Genomic DNA, 13,322 nt, shown 5'->3' on the forward strand with positions numbered 1-13,322 from the left:
TAGTATAAGGAGAGTCAAGCTACAAATGAAGAGTGGTTTTTGTATGCCACAAAATTAGATTCACAATTATGTAGAAATGAACATTGTTAAATAGCAAATCAGAGAAGTCACGAGGGAAATGACAAGTAAAAGTGAAAACGCCGCATACTAAAACTCAACAAAATGTAGTCAGCGTAATCAAAAGAGAAAAATGTGTAGCTGTAGATGTATGATACTGAAAAAGATCTCAAACAAACAGCTATTACTTAAGGAACTTAAAAAAAGAACAAGCTAAAAGGATTACAACTGAAATAAAGAATAGAAAACCAATAGAGAAAAATCAATAAAACCAAGAATTACTTCTTAGAAAATAAATGTCTGTGCAGATAAGGCCAGCTGTGGAAGATGTACTTAGTTCTGGTAGTCACTGCAGTTGTAGTGAAACCACTACCCAACAGAATCAATGAAAATGAGATGCTAGGACCCATAAGAAAGTAGGGCCACCTGACAGAGAAGAAAAACACTTAGGTAAAACAAGAACAGACCAGGAACAACATTCACCTTGAAAAATGAGGATACAAGGACCAGACCAATAGTTCAGTTGGTAGGTTGTTTGCCTTGCACAAAATTGACCCAGGTTCAATCCCCAGTATCCTATATGGTCCTGGAAGCACCAACAGGACTAATTCCTGAGTTCAGAGCTGGGAGTATCCTCTCTGAATATTGCTGGGTATAGCCCCAAATCATACAAAACACAAGTTTTAAACAAGTGAGTGAGGCAGATTTTGTCTCAAATATGTGTGTGCATTCATATGTATGTATACATATGTATGTATATATATATATATTCCTAATAACTAGAGCTGCTCAATTATGTCATATGACTCAAAATAGTGATTACTGGCAGGACTGACATGCACAGGATGAAGAATCAATTGACTTTCTGCTTTGGCTATGATCTAAGACCATTTATTCATTTAATCTCTATTAAACATGCCTGACTTTATTCTAAACTCCAGTGATACCACAGTAGGCAGATTAAGTTCTGCTCTTGGAGGCCTTTTACAAAGCCAAAGGATAACTTTTAAAAATCAAGATGAAGGGCTGGAGAGATAGTTCAGTAGCTAAAGTACTTGCTTACATGCTGACCAGGATTTGATCCCTGGCAACCCATATTGGGTACCTTGAGTCCATAGAAAGTCATCCCTGAGTGCAGAACCAGGAGTAAGCCCTGAGTACCACTGGGTGTGACCCTATAAATAAAGCCACAGTAAGGATTAGGAGAGATTAGGGGGAGTGCCTAGCATATGCCTGAGCCAGGTTTGATTCCTGCCACCAGGTAGTTCCCAAGCATTATTGGGTGCAGCCTGAGAAGCCCCCCCACCCCATGCACTGTCATCATGGCCTGGGTGGCCCAGCTAATTGCCAGCACCACAGGGCCAAGAAACATTGCATCCTCACTCACTTGCATTGAACTGCCAGCCCAAATGGTTAAGAATCACTGGTGGAACTTCAGGGTTCCTAAAGCCCACACCCCAAAAAACAGAGTACAATGAAGTACCCTTTTTTGACTCGTATTGTGAATAACAATTATTAAATATCAAATTCTAATAGGAGTATACAGAAACGCACTATCAATTGGAAGATAAATTGATATAACCATGAGACAGAAAGACCAAGACCATCTTATTAATGTAGGAAAATTATAACTGTGCTCTAGCCAAAGACAAAAATACACATATTTATAGTGATGCTTGCAGAGAAGCACAGGGCTTTGGAATTTAGAAAATCAACACAGCTTCCTTCAATGTGAGAACAGTGAAGATGGCCTTTGGATCTAAGATTTTGTAGATACTGTATATTTACCCACTGCCTTAGCTATTAAGAAGATTCCAAGGCATCTTGCTGGAATTACTGGAAGCTACTGGACATCTAATGGTTCCAGGAACCAAGAGCAGCTAAACCTGTGTGGTGGTCCCAAGAGTCATTTCTCCATGTGGTACCTTAGGAGAACAGGCTACAGAAACACAATTGTTGACGCCACAAAAGGAAAAACAAGACTGAAAGTTCAGTCACTGTTAATATGACATAAAAACAAAACTGACTTTGAACCAATTAACAACCCACTTGTACTGAAATCTCTACACTGGCCCTTCCCAACCTCTGTAAGTGCATTAATCCTCTGGCCCGCCTTGAAAACAACAGCACTAATTGATCAATATTAATGGGGACATATGAATAAGGCTGTAAACAGTGCTGACCTAACTTGTCCCACCTGTCCCAAATATAATCCAAAAAAGTCTATTCCTAATGCTATAGGATATTTTAATTGCTTAATGTGTCATCTGAAGTGTGGCAATTGGATTTTTATATAGTGACCCCAATCTCATAAATATAAAAGTTGTAGTCACAGTCTGTGCATTTTCTGACTTGGCATGGCCTTCCCTTGTGAACTGGTGGATGCCTCTTCAGTGGCTCAAATCCTTCTGAAAAACTTATCCCTACCTGGAATAATCCTTTGATAATCACAATGGATCCATAGCACTGCTCAGGTGCCCAACCAAGGTTATACCATTTGGCCAGTTATATAACATATTTACTGGGCTTACTAGTTCTAATTCTCTTGTTTCCATTAATGCGCCTAAAAATAAACATTATTAAAAATAAAACCCAATTGGTCAAGTTTGTAGACATTCTCCAAAATTATTTGGCCAAAATCCAATGGTTTAGGGCCTTCTAAATTTTAGATGTACCCTTTTCATACTCCTCAACTCTTGCTTGAAGATGGTCCCAAGTTACATAATGTACCCAGCCCTTGCTGCTGCTGATTCATAGCTAGCTAAAGGAAATACACATCAGCAGTGGAGAAACCTAATTGCTTCTATCAAACACTATCAAATTCTTGCTGAGCAAGTTGAACAATGTGTTCACCTTTCCAAGGAGACTTTAAGCAACATCCATGCCACCTAATGCTTTTATCTCTCAAAAGGGATCTCCCAGAAAAATACCAGCCCCAGTGAAACCTCCCTATCAGAGTGCTCACAGTACATGGTGACACAGGGAGCAGACATATGGATTCAAGGGTCACCTCTAAAGAAAGCACCAATTCCTATGGGTTCTGCACACCATCTAGAAACCTGAAAGTAAAGCTGTTCCACAATGAGACAACAGTCATTTCCCAAGTGTTGATTCCTTCTTAGGAGGACACAGACTTAGATGCCAAATCCCTTCAAAGTAGTCCTTTTATCTTCTTTGAACTCTAAGGCAACTGCAAGAAGTTTCTAATAGCAGTGACCCAAGAAAGGTCCTTCCCTCTACCGAGGGACAAAAATACCTCAGAATCCAGTACTCTGATGCCCAATCAACAAAGCTTTCAGAGAAAGAACTCGATAAATTCTATATGTGAATGCAAGTGTGAGCATTCACATATAGAAATGCAGATAGAAAAAGTTGGGCCACACCCAAAAGTGTTTATTCCTGCTCAAGGATCACTCAGGAGATGCTAGGGGACCATAAGCAATGCCTGCAATTGAACCAGGATATGCGCACTGGAAGGCCAACACCATAGTCCCTATGCTCTCTCACCAGCTCATTGAAACGCTATTTAAATGAGGTTGGTGGCTTGAGGAGTTCCCATGAGTGAGTAGTCAGCAAATTGCAGGACCTAGCCATGCCTGGGTAGCCAAAGGTACATGAAGTACACTTCCCAGCCCCGAGAAGAAAGCATTTTCTTCTGATTTGCACCCAGCAACTCTTCAAGACTACATGATGAGGTTCCACCTTTGGTTCTAGGGAAGAGGGGTTTCTTGTTATGAGATCACCCTTTCCCAAATTGCCCTTTTCCTTGGCTGTGTGCAAATAAACCCATTCTGTTGGTGAAATAACTGCTTTATTTTAGTCTGAAGTCGACAACAAGCATAGCCGTATTGTTTTTTTTAATGGCAAAATTCTCTTTAACAGAAGTGCAGTATTAAGGTAGGAGAATCAATACACTGGTATGATTCATTACACTGAGATATGAATCATCATAGTCATGAAAATTAACAAGCTACAGATACTAACACGAACGAATCTCAAATCTCGGAAATCTAACTACTACTGAGGATAAGAAATGTGAATGCGGGGCTGGAGAGAAGCACAGCAATGTTTGCCTTGCAAACAGCTTGATCTAGGATCCTAAGGTGGTTTGGTTCGAATCCTGGCGTCCCATAAGGTTCACGTTGCCTGCCCAGGAGCTATTTATGAGCAGATAGCAGGAGTAACCTCTGAACAGAGTGCCGAAGTGTGCCCACCCCCCCCAAAAAAAAGAAATGTGAAAATGCACATGGGTGATTCTACTCTATATAAGGTACCCAAGCAGGCCAAAGATACGTAATAGTATGTGAGGATAGACAAGTATATAATGAAACTGTAAAGAGAAAAAAAAATCTTGGATCGAGGTTAACGCTTGAAAGGCAGAGGCGGTGGGAGCATGTAAACATCCAAGGAGGTTTCACTAGTAAATTTTATTATCCCATAAAGAGCATATGAAGATATATGTGTTATGAAACAATATGAGTAAAGACAATGTGGAAAAAAACTGCATTCCACAATTCCATGAACCTAACCTAAAGGCGTATGCATTTCCATTTTTTTTGGTGTAATTCACCTTTCTGAGAATGTAAAGGACGAAACACAAGAAGCCCTATCATATGGGTGGATTTATCTTCCAACTAATTATCTCAAAACAGGTTATTTAAGGGACTGGAGAGATAGCACAGAGGTAGAGCGTTTGCCTTGCACGTGTCCAACCCAGATAAATGGTGGTTTGAATCCCGGCATCCCCTATGGTCCACCCACCCTGCCAGGAGTGACTTCTGAGTGCAAAGCCAGGAGTAACCCGAGCACCTCCAGGTGTAACCCAAAATCAAACAAACAAACAAACAAAAAAAAGGCAGATTACTTTAAAGCTCTAAATTCATATGCCCGCACACATAACATGGAATTCCTAGCTCGCCTTCCAAAACCAAGGGTGTGTGCATGACAGGTGAACCGCCACCATCCCCCTTAGGATCTTCACATCCAATCCAAGATTAGAAACCTGGGTAAGCAGAGGTTTCGTGACCTAGTCAAGGCCACGAAGGCCAGAAAGCAGCATTCAATTCCAGGTCTAGCCTACTCCTAAATAAAATGGGGGTCCTTCCTCTTATCAGAACAAAATGTAATTAAATAAATAACAACGATGGAGCTGGAGATCTAGGCCAACAGATAAAGCTGTTTGCATGTGGCTGAACAGGGTTCCAATCCACAACATCTCATAGGGTCGCCCAGCACCTGTCCAGGAATAATCCCGGAGCAAAGAGCATGACGAGCTAAGTTCCAAGCACAGCCAGGTGTGGCCCCAAGACCCAAGATGATGAAGATCATGATAATAATAACCCACCAAATAGGCAAATAACAAATATTCAAATAATAAGAAAGTAATAATAAATAATAGGTAATAAAAATAATTTAAAGAGTAACCATGATCAAAATCACCCGAGCACAGCCAGGTGTGACCCCCCAAACCCAAGATGACATGACAATAACAATCAACCAAATAATCAAGTAATAATCAACCAAAGATCTTCTTTCCTCGTCTGTGAAACTTGACAAAACAAGACAGCATCAAGCCAAACAGCCAGATGTGGCTGCAAAACCTAAGATGATGAGGACCAAAGATAATAAACAACCCACCAAATAATCAAATCATCATCATCAACCAAAGGTCTCTTTTCCTAGCCTCAAGTTAAAACTTGACCAAAGAAGACAGCCTCCAACTAGAACAGAGAGAGGCCCACCCGGGGCTAGGGTCCGAGAGCAGGCCAGCCAGGGGGCGCGTGGACTGACACTGCCGGGCCTCGTGACGTCACGCCCGGCCCCGTGACGCGCCCCGCCCCGCCTACCCGCGTGCTGTAGCGGGCAAGTAGCTCTTGCCGAAGATAATCACGCGGTTCCTTCGATGAGGCTCTTGGAGGCGGCGGCGCAGCTCTTCCCGGCCCTCAGCGGGCCCCGAAGGCGACAGGCGGGCCCGGCGGCCCGGGGGCGACGACAAGGGGCGCCCCCGGGCGTTGACCAGGCGGCGGTTGGGGCCGGAGCCGGCTCTCGTCTGCCCCGGCGACACCTGCGCCCTTAAGGGCGGCGGCGGCGACGACGGCTGCTCCAGGGTCTCCGTGCGGCTCCCGGCCGGCCGGGCCTGATCAGTACCGAGCTACGGGTGTGTCACCTTCTGGCTGTTGCACCGGCCGCCTGCGCGCTCGCCCCGCCCCCTGGCGCGGTCCAGCTCGCCGGATTGGCTCGGTCTCCGAAAAGTCCCGCACTTCTCATAGGCTACGCCCCTACAGGCCCCGCCCACGCGACCACCCCGCTTCCGGCATGGTTCACTGTACCGGAGCAGCCGCCCTCAGCGTGCTCGCCCCGCCCCATGCAAGTCGTTGCCCCGCCCCTCGGTACGGCTAAGCTCGCTGGATTGGCTCGGTCCCCGAAAGTCCCGCCTTCTCATAGGCCCCGCCCCACAACGGCCCCGCCCACGCAACCACTTCGCTTCCTGTATGGCTCAGTGCTGGAGCAGTCCAGCCCCCTTGAGCTGGTCCACGTTCTCAGAAACCACGCCCCCTTGTGCAGCCACGCCCACTTTGAACCGTCCCGCCCCCTGCGCTTCCCCGCCCAGCTTCCTAGCTCCGCCCTCCCAAAGCCACGCCCCTACGGAACCCGCCCCCTTTTCGCTCTGCCTCCCCGAGCCGCTCCCGCGCATGCGTGCTAAGCAAGTGTAAATTGCATGTAAAGGGGCAGGTACCAAGCTTGCTTTATTGTGTTTTTTTCTTTTTTTTTCTTTTGGTTTTTTTTTTTGTTTTGTTTTGTTTTGTTTTGGTTTGGTTTGGTTTGGCTTGGTTTGGTTTTGGGCCACACCCGGCGATGCTCGGGGTTACTCCTGGCTGTCTGTTCAGAAATAGCTCCTGGCAGGGGGACCATATGGGACACCGGGATTTGAACCAACCACCTTTGGTCCTGGATCGGCTGCTTGCAAGGCAAATACCGCTGTGCTATCTCTCCGGGCCCTATTGTGTTTTTTTCTTAATAATTTTTATTGTGACCAAAATTAATTACTAATCTTTCACAGTAACAGTAATATTTAGGGTACAGAGTGACAATAAATCAGGATCATTCCCACCTCTTTTCTCAGCATGTGTCCCATATCTCCCTCTCTTGCCCCCCCAAATCTGCTAGTGTAACTGCTCCCCTCTGTGTCTAGCTTGGTGTAGATTGGGTATCGATTCTGTTGTCGTTGACTTTGGGTTTGGTGTTTGAGTCTGATCATTTCGCCTTACTGTTTTTTGTGGATCCAAGTGCCATCCAATCTCCATAAAACCTCCCAAGGGGACCTCCTATGGGGAGTACTTTGTCCTTAAAATCTCCACCGGCGACCTCCAGCCACATAATCATATTCATGCATGAAAATCAAGTCAGTAATATGAAAAATGCAAATAAAAACATACGCAGAAAAGATGATTACTTAAGGCTTATAGCCCATAAAATAAATTAAAATATGAATTTTAATAGGCAATACATTGGTACGAAATTCCCTAGGTCTCTGTTGCTCGGTCACAAAAGGACCCTAAACTCATTTGTGCCAGGATTCCACTTCCATAATTCGAAGGTGGGGAGAGGGTCTCAGGACAAAACTTGCTTATTGGGGGCCGGAGAGATAGCATGGAGGTAGGACGTTTGCCTTCCATGCAAAAGGACGGTGGTTCGAATCCTGGCATCCCATATGGTCCCCCGTGCCTGCCAGGGGCGATTTCTGAGCACAGAGCCAGAAGTAACTCCTGAGCAAAGCCGGATGTGACCCAAAAACCAAAAAAAAAAAAAAAAAAACTTGCTTATTGTGACTTACAGGGTTGCAGTAACAACAACAAAAAATGAAAAGAGACTGGGCTAGGGCTGGAGAGATAGTATAACAGATAGGGTACTTGTCTTACACAGGGTCCACTCAGGTTTCCTAGTATCTTATATGATTCCCCAAGCACCACTGGAAGTTATTCCTGAATACAAAGCCTGGAGTAACCCCTGAGCATTGCCAGGTGTGGTCCTCCCAAAAAGAGGGGGCTCAGATAGGAGATCAATCTTCCTGCTCTGGTCCCTGCCTGACTCTCAGATGTCCTCTTTCTAATAGCACCTTCTACTTCCTGTGCTACACTGGTTTTCTCCCTGGGCTGAACTGAGCAAACCCATCCTTCAGAGCCTTTGTATTTTCTATTTCTTGGTCTAGAAAGTTCTCCATCCTCAATCCAGACATCAGATTTGTGGCCAGATCTTTCTTTGCTAAAATGATTCTTTTGTCCTGAACATTATGCTGTTTGTTCAAAATTGAGTCATTCCCAGTTTCCCTTACATCATACATGTTCCAGTTCCTGCCAATAAGGTTGCTATTTGTGGGGCTGGAGAAATAGTATAGTGGTTAGGGCTATACTATGCTTTTATGAAGCTGACCTGAGTTTGGTCTCTGGAACCCCATATGATACCCTGAGTAATGTCAGAAGTAACCCCTGAAAATATAAACGACTAAGCCCTGAATAGTCAGGTGTCACAAAAACAAAACAAAACGAAACCACCAAACATTATTTGCTTAATGTCTCAGCCTCTATTTCCCATCACCATCACCAGAAGAGGAGCTTCTAAAGGGAAGGACTCTCATTCACATCTACCTTCAGAGTCTACTACCATAGTGCCAGACACCTAGAAGACACACATGAATTAATCTATGAATGACTCAAGCACAACACAAACTACCACATTCCAGTGGTGTAATACAATCATGCCCAGATGAAACAGATTAGCAGAGGTTTATTTGAGTAAGCCATAAAGAGAAAAGATTTCCCTATTCTTGCATTAAATAAATAACGATGGGGCTGGATGGCGATGGATGGAGAGATTCTTCTCTCTGCCACCCCAGGCCACGTGGCTTCGCATTCCCCATTCAGCCAGCGGGTCCCAGGCCCAGGTGAAAGCCAAAATCAAACTCACAGGCAGGCATCAGGAAGCAACAACTTTATTCATGCCCTATCCACCACATGTGTGTGGCCTACTCATAACCTTTCAAGCACAGCAATACTTTGCTAGCCCTGCGTCTTATCTCCTGTTAGCCATCTTCCCTTTGGGCTCCATGCTGGTCAAAGACCAGAACACAGAGGCCCAAAAGCCAGAGCACCCAGCAGCGCAGAAAGGGGCCGAATCCCCTTGGTCCAAGGCTTATCTAACTTTTCCAAGACCCCTCCCAGGAATGGGCGGGGTCTTGCAGGTAAGGTAACACCTAATATTCAGTTCCCAAGACCCCTCCCAGAAATGGGTGGGTCTCAGGTAGCTACACCCAGATCCAGGGTCTCAGGTACACTACACCTATTAGACTGTATAGGTGGCCTGAGCCCTTATACACTCTTTCCTTGCTGCAGCTACTGCCACTGCATGTGGCTTACTTGTGAGTTTGATCCCTTGAACTGCTTATGCTCTGAGCCCTGCTAGGAGTAATTCTTGAAGACAGTCATGTATGGCTCAAAGGCAACAAAAAAAGTTATAATTATACATTTTTATTTATTTGTTTGTTTTTATTATTATTGATTGATTTGGGGATCTAACAGTGTTCAGAGCTTCCTCCTGGCTCTGTGCTCAGGGTCACTCTTGGTGGGACTTGAGGGACCATAAGGAGTGTTAGGGATTAAACCTAGGTTGACTGTGTACGAGGCAAGCACCCTACCCACTGTGCTATTTCTCTGGCCTCTGATTTTATTTTTAGGACCATATCTGCAGGCCAGCTGCAGCTATACATCAGTCCCAGGTCTCCCACATTCAAACTATGCACTCTAGCCCTTTGGGCTATCTCTATAACCTCAAAATAATTTAAGGTATTCATTAATATAGTTTCAGATAACTGTGTAAACATTTAAACAGATGAAAGTATATAAAGGGATATAATTTGGGGATGGGTGGTGGACTATACACAACAATAAACAAAACTTACTCCTGGTTGTGTGCTCATTCTTGGTGATGCATGGTAGACCAAAATCAGGTATCAATACCTGAGACCAGGTATCAATACCTGAAACCAGATATCAAAACAAGGTTGTCCATGTGCAAGACAAGAGCTCCAATATCGGTACCATTTCTCTAGGCCTACAGAGAGATGATTTCTTACCAAATATGGTTAGACTAATTTTAAAAGACATGTAAATGAACTTTTAAGGAAAAATAAAAAAAAACTAAAGTAAAATTGTAGGGAAATTTTATTCACATTTTTAGGTGTTTTTTTTTTCAGAAAAGATAGTTTTTCAAAGATCTCTAAAGAAAAATTATTATGAACAATGAAATTTAACTCATTACATTCTTGTATGGCTCATGACTTACTCCACACTCTTCTCCAAGATCACTCTTGGTGGATACCAGAGAATCATATGGGATTGAACCTGGATCTACCACATGTAAGGCGAGCACCCTGCCCACTATACTATTTCTCAGGCTCAAGATCATTATATTTTTTAATAGATTCTAACTTTCAACTGTATGACTTTAAATTCTGAAAAGAAAAATAAAGAAACCAGAACTCCTGAGCCTCCCAGGAGTGATTCCTGAGTACAGCCAAGATTAACCCCTGAGCATTTCTGGGTGTGGAAAAGAGAAAGAAAAGAAAATGAAAAGAAAAAAAAAGAAACAAAGAAACTAAGACAGCAACAATGAAACAAACAAAAAAGAAAGAAATAGAAACAAAGAAACTAAGAAGAAAGAATGAAAGAAAGAAAGAAGAAGAAAGAAAAGAAAGAAGAAAGAAAGAAAGAAAGAAGAAAGAGAAAGAAAGAAAAAAAAAAAAGAAAGAAAAAAGAAAGAAAGAAAGAAAAGAAAGAAAAGAAAGAAAAGAAAGAAAGAAGAAAGAAAGAAAGAAAGAAAGAAAGAGAAAGAAAGAAAGAAAGAAAGAAAGAAAGAAAGAAAAGAAAGAAAGAAAGAGAAAGAAAGAAAAGAAAGAAAGAAAGAAAGAAGAGAAGAAAGAAAGAAAGAAAGAAAGAAAGAAAAGAAAGAAAGAAAAAGAAAGAAAGAAAGAAGAAGAAAGAAAAGGAAAGAAAGAAGGAAGGAGGAAGGAAGGAAGGAAGGAAGGAAGGAAGGAAGGAAGGAAGGAAGGAAGGAAGGAAGGAAGGAAGGAAGGAAGGAAGGAAGGAAGGAAGGAAGGAAGGAAGGAAGAAAAGGAAAGAAAAGAGAAGAAAAGAAGAAAAGAAAAGAGGGCCCGGAGAGATAGCACAGCGACATTTGCCTTGCAAGCAGCTGATCCAAAGGTGGTTGGTTCGAATCCCGGTGTCCCATATGGTCCCCCGTGCCTGCCAGGAGCTATTTCTGAGCAGACAGCCAGGAGTAACCCCTGAAAACCGCTGGGTGTGACCCAAAAACCAAAAAAAAAAAAAAGAAAGAAAAAAAAAAGAAAAAGAAAGAAAGAGAAAGGGAGGGAGGAAGGAAGTAAAGAAGAAAGAAAGAGAAAGAGGGGCCGGAGAGGTGGCACTTGAGGTAAGGTTCTGCCTTGCAAGCGCTAGCCAAGGAAGGACCGCGGTTCGATCCCCTGGCGTCCCATATGGTCCCCCCTAAACCAGGGCAATTTCTGAGCGCTTAGCCAGGAGTAACCCCTGAGCATCAAACGGGTGTGGCCCAAAAAAAACAAAAACAAAAAAAAATTTTAAAAAAAAAAAAAAGAAAAGAAAAGAGAAAGAAAGAAAAACAGGGGCCGGAGAGATAGCATGAAAGCATTTGGCCTTGCATGCAGGACGGTGGTTCAAATCCCGGCATCCCATATGGTCCCCCAAGCCTGCCAGGAACGATTTCTGAGCAGACAGCCAGGAGTAACCCCTGAGTGCTGCCGGGTGTGATCCAACAACCAAAAAGAAAAATAGGAAAAAGAGGGGTTGGAGAGATAGTACAGTGGCTTTTGCCTTGCAAGCAGCCAATCCAGGACCGAAGGTGGTTGGTTCGAATCCCAGCGTCCCATATGGTCCCCCGTGCCTGCGAGGAGCTATTTCTGAGCAGACAGCCAGGAGTAACCCCTGAGCAGCGCCGGGTGTGGCCCAAAAACCAAAAAAAAAAAAGAAGAAGAAAAGAAAAAGAAAGAAAAACAGAATTCTACTGTCTCCTAATGTGCCCTACTTCCTCTTTCTTACCCAGGAATTAAAGATTTATGTTATCATTTTAACATTATCCGGATTTATAACATTTGTATTCTTTGTGAGAATATATCACTGACCAGCTACTCTTATTAAAGTAGATAATTAAGTTGATTTTATATTTAAAATCATTCTTCTTGCCATATCACTTACTTGTATTCCTAAATTTTAACATTATAGTCACCTCTTCGTTGTTTGGCTTGATTTTTTTTTTCCCCAGAGGCTCTCAAAATTTGTTTTTGCAATGTCTGAGAATGCCTGTCTGTTCTATAAGTACATGAACAATTCCATTAGCTCTAAAATTCTTGGATCAAGCCTTGCCTGTTTTACTCCCTATCTTCTGAGTTAAAGCTTGGGTATGGACAAACCTAAGTACAAAAGTTTCCTTAGAGCTTGTCACTGCAGGGAAGTGCAGTTAGAGTAGAGAAGGGACTACTATGACAGTAATTAGTTGAGAATGATCTCTCTTGACAAGAAATGGGTGCTGAAAAAGGAGATCATGTGATATGCATGCTATTCCTTCGGTGCCATATTGCAAACAAGTGTTTAAAGGGGGGAAAGGGAAGAGAAAGAGGAGGGAAAGAGAATAGAAAGAAGGAGGGAAGGAAAGAAAAAGAGGGAGAGAAGAAAAATGTCTGCCTTAGAGGCAGGCCGAGAGAAGGCCACGGGGGAGGAGAATAGGGAACATTGGTAAAGGAAAATGTTTGCACTGGTGGAAGGATGAGTGTTGGACATTACATAACTGAAACTCAATCATGAACAATTTAGTAACTGTATCTCATGGTGATTCAAAATAAAATGTTCTTAAAGTTTCCTTATTGATCCTATGTCAGTAATTGGTGCAGATTTAAGTACCACCAAAATGAGTGACCAAAACCAAGATTTTTGCCATCTCACTGTTTCTACAGGTCACAATATCCAGAGGGTGAGGATGGGAGAAAAAGTGATGATAACCAGTTCATAATATACAAATGTTTGTAATACAGTGGTCTGATGGAAGTTCTAGAATTCTGAAAATTGGACTAGAGGCATCCTGTGATCCAAGATTGGCATAAAAAGACTGATGACTATATTACTAGAATGAACCTTTGGGCAGCCTTTTCTCAGTCTATTCCTATACCATTTTTCAGCACAGTC

General features: G+C 43.1%; 1 protein-coding gene across 1 annotated transcript in view; it reads right to left on the minus strand.

The window, feature by feature from the left end:
• The window catches only part of TXNRD3 (thioredoxin reductase 3), a 47,343-nt gene extending 41,395 nt beyond the window's left edge, over positions 1 to 5,948 (minus strand). The window contains exon 1 of the mRNA XM_049766536.1: positions 5,904 to 5,948. The gene's annotated coding sequence lies outside the window, so the exon portion shown is untranslated. The remainder of the gene's footprint in view (positions 1 to 5,903) is intronic.
• Between the last annotated feature and the right edge of the window lie 7,374 nt (positions 5,949 to 13,322).

Source organism: Suncus etruscus, chromosome 20, assembly GCF_024139225.1.
Source record: "Suncus etruscus isolate mSunEtr1 chromosome 20, mSunEtr1.pri.cur, whole genome shotgun sequence".
NCBI lineage: Eukaryota > Metazoa > Chordata > Mammalia > Eulipotyphla > Soricidae > Suncus > Suncus etruscus.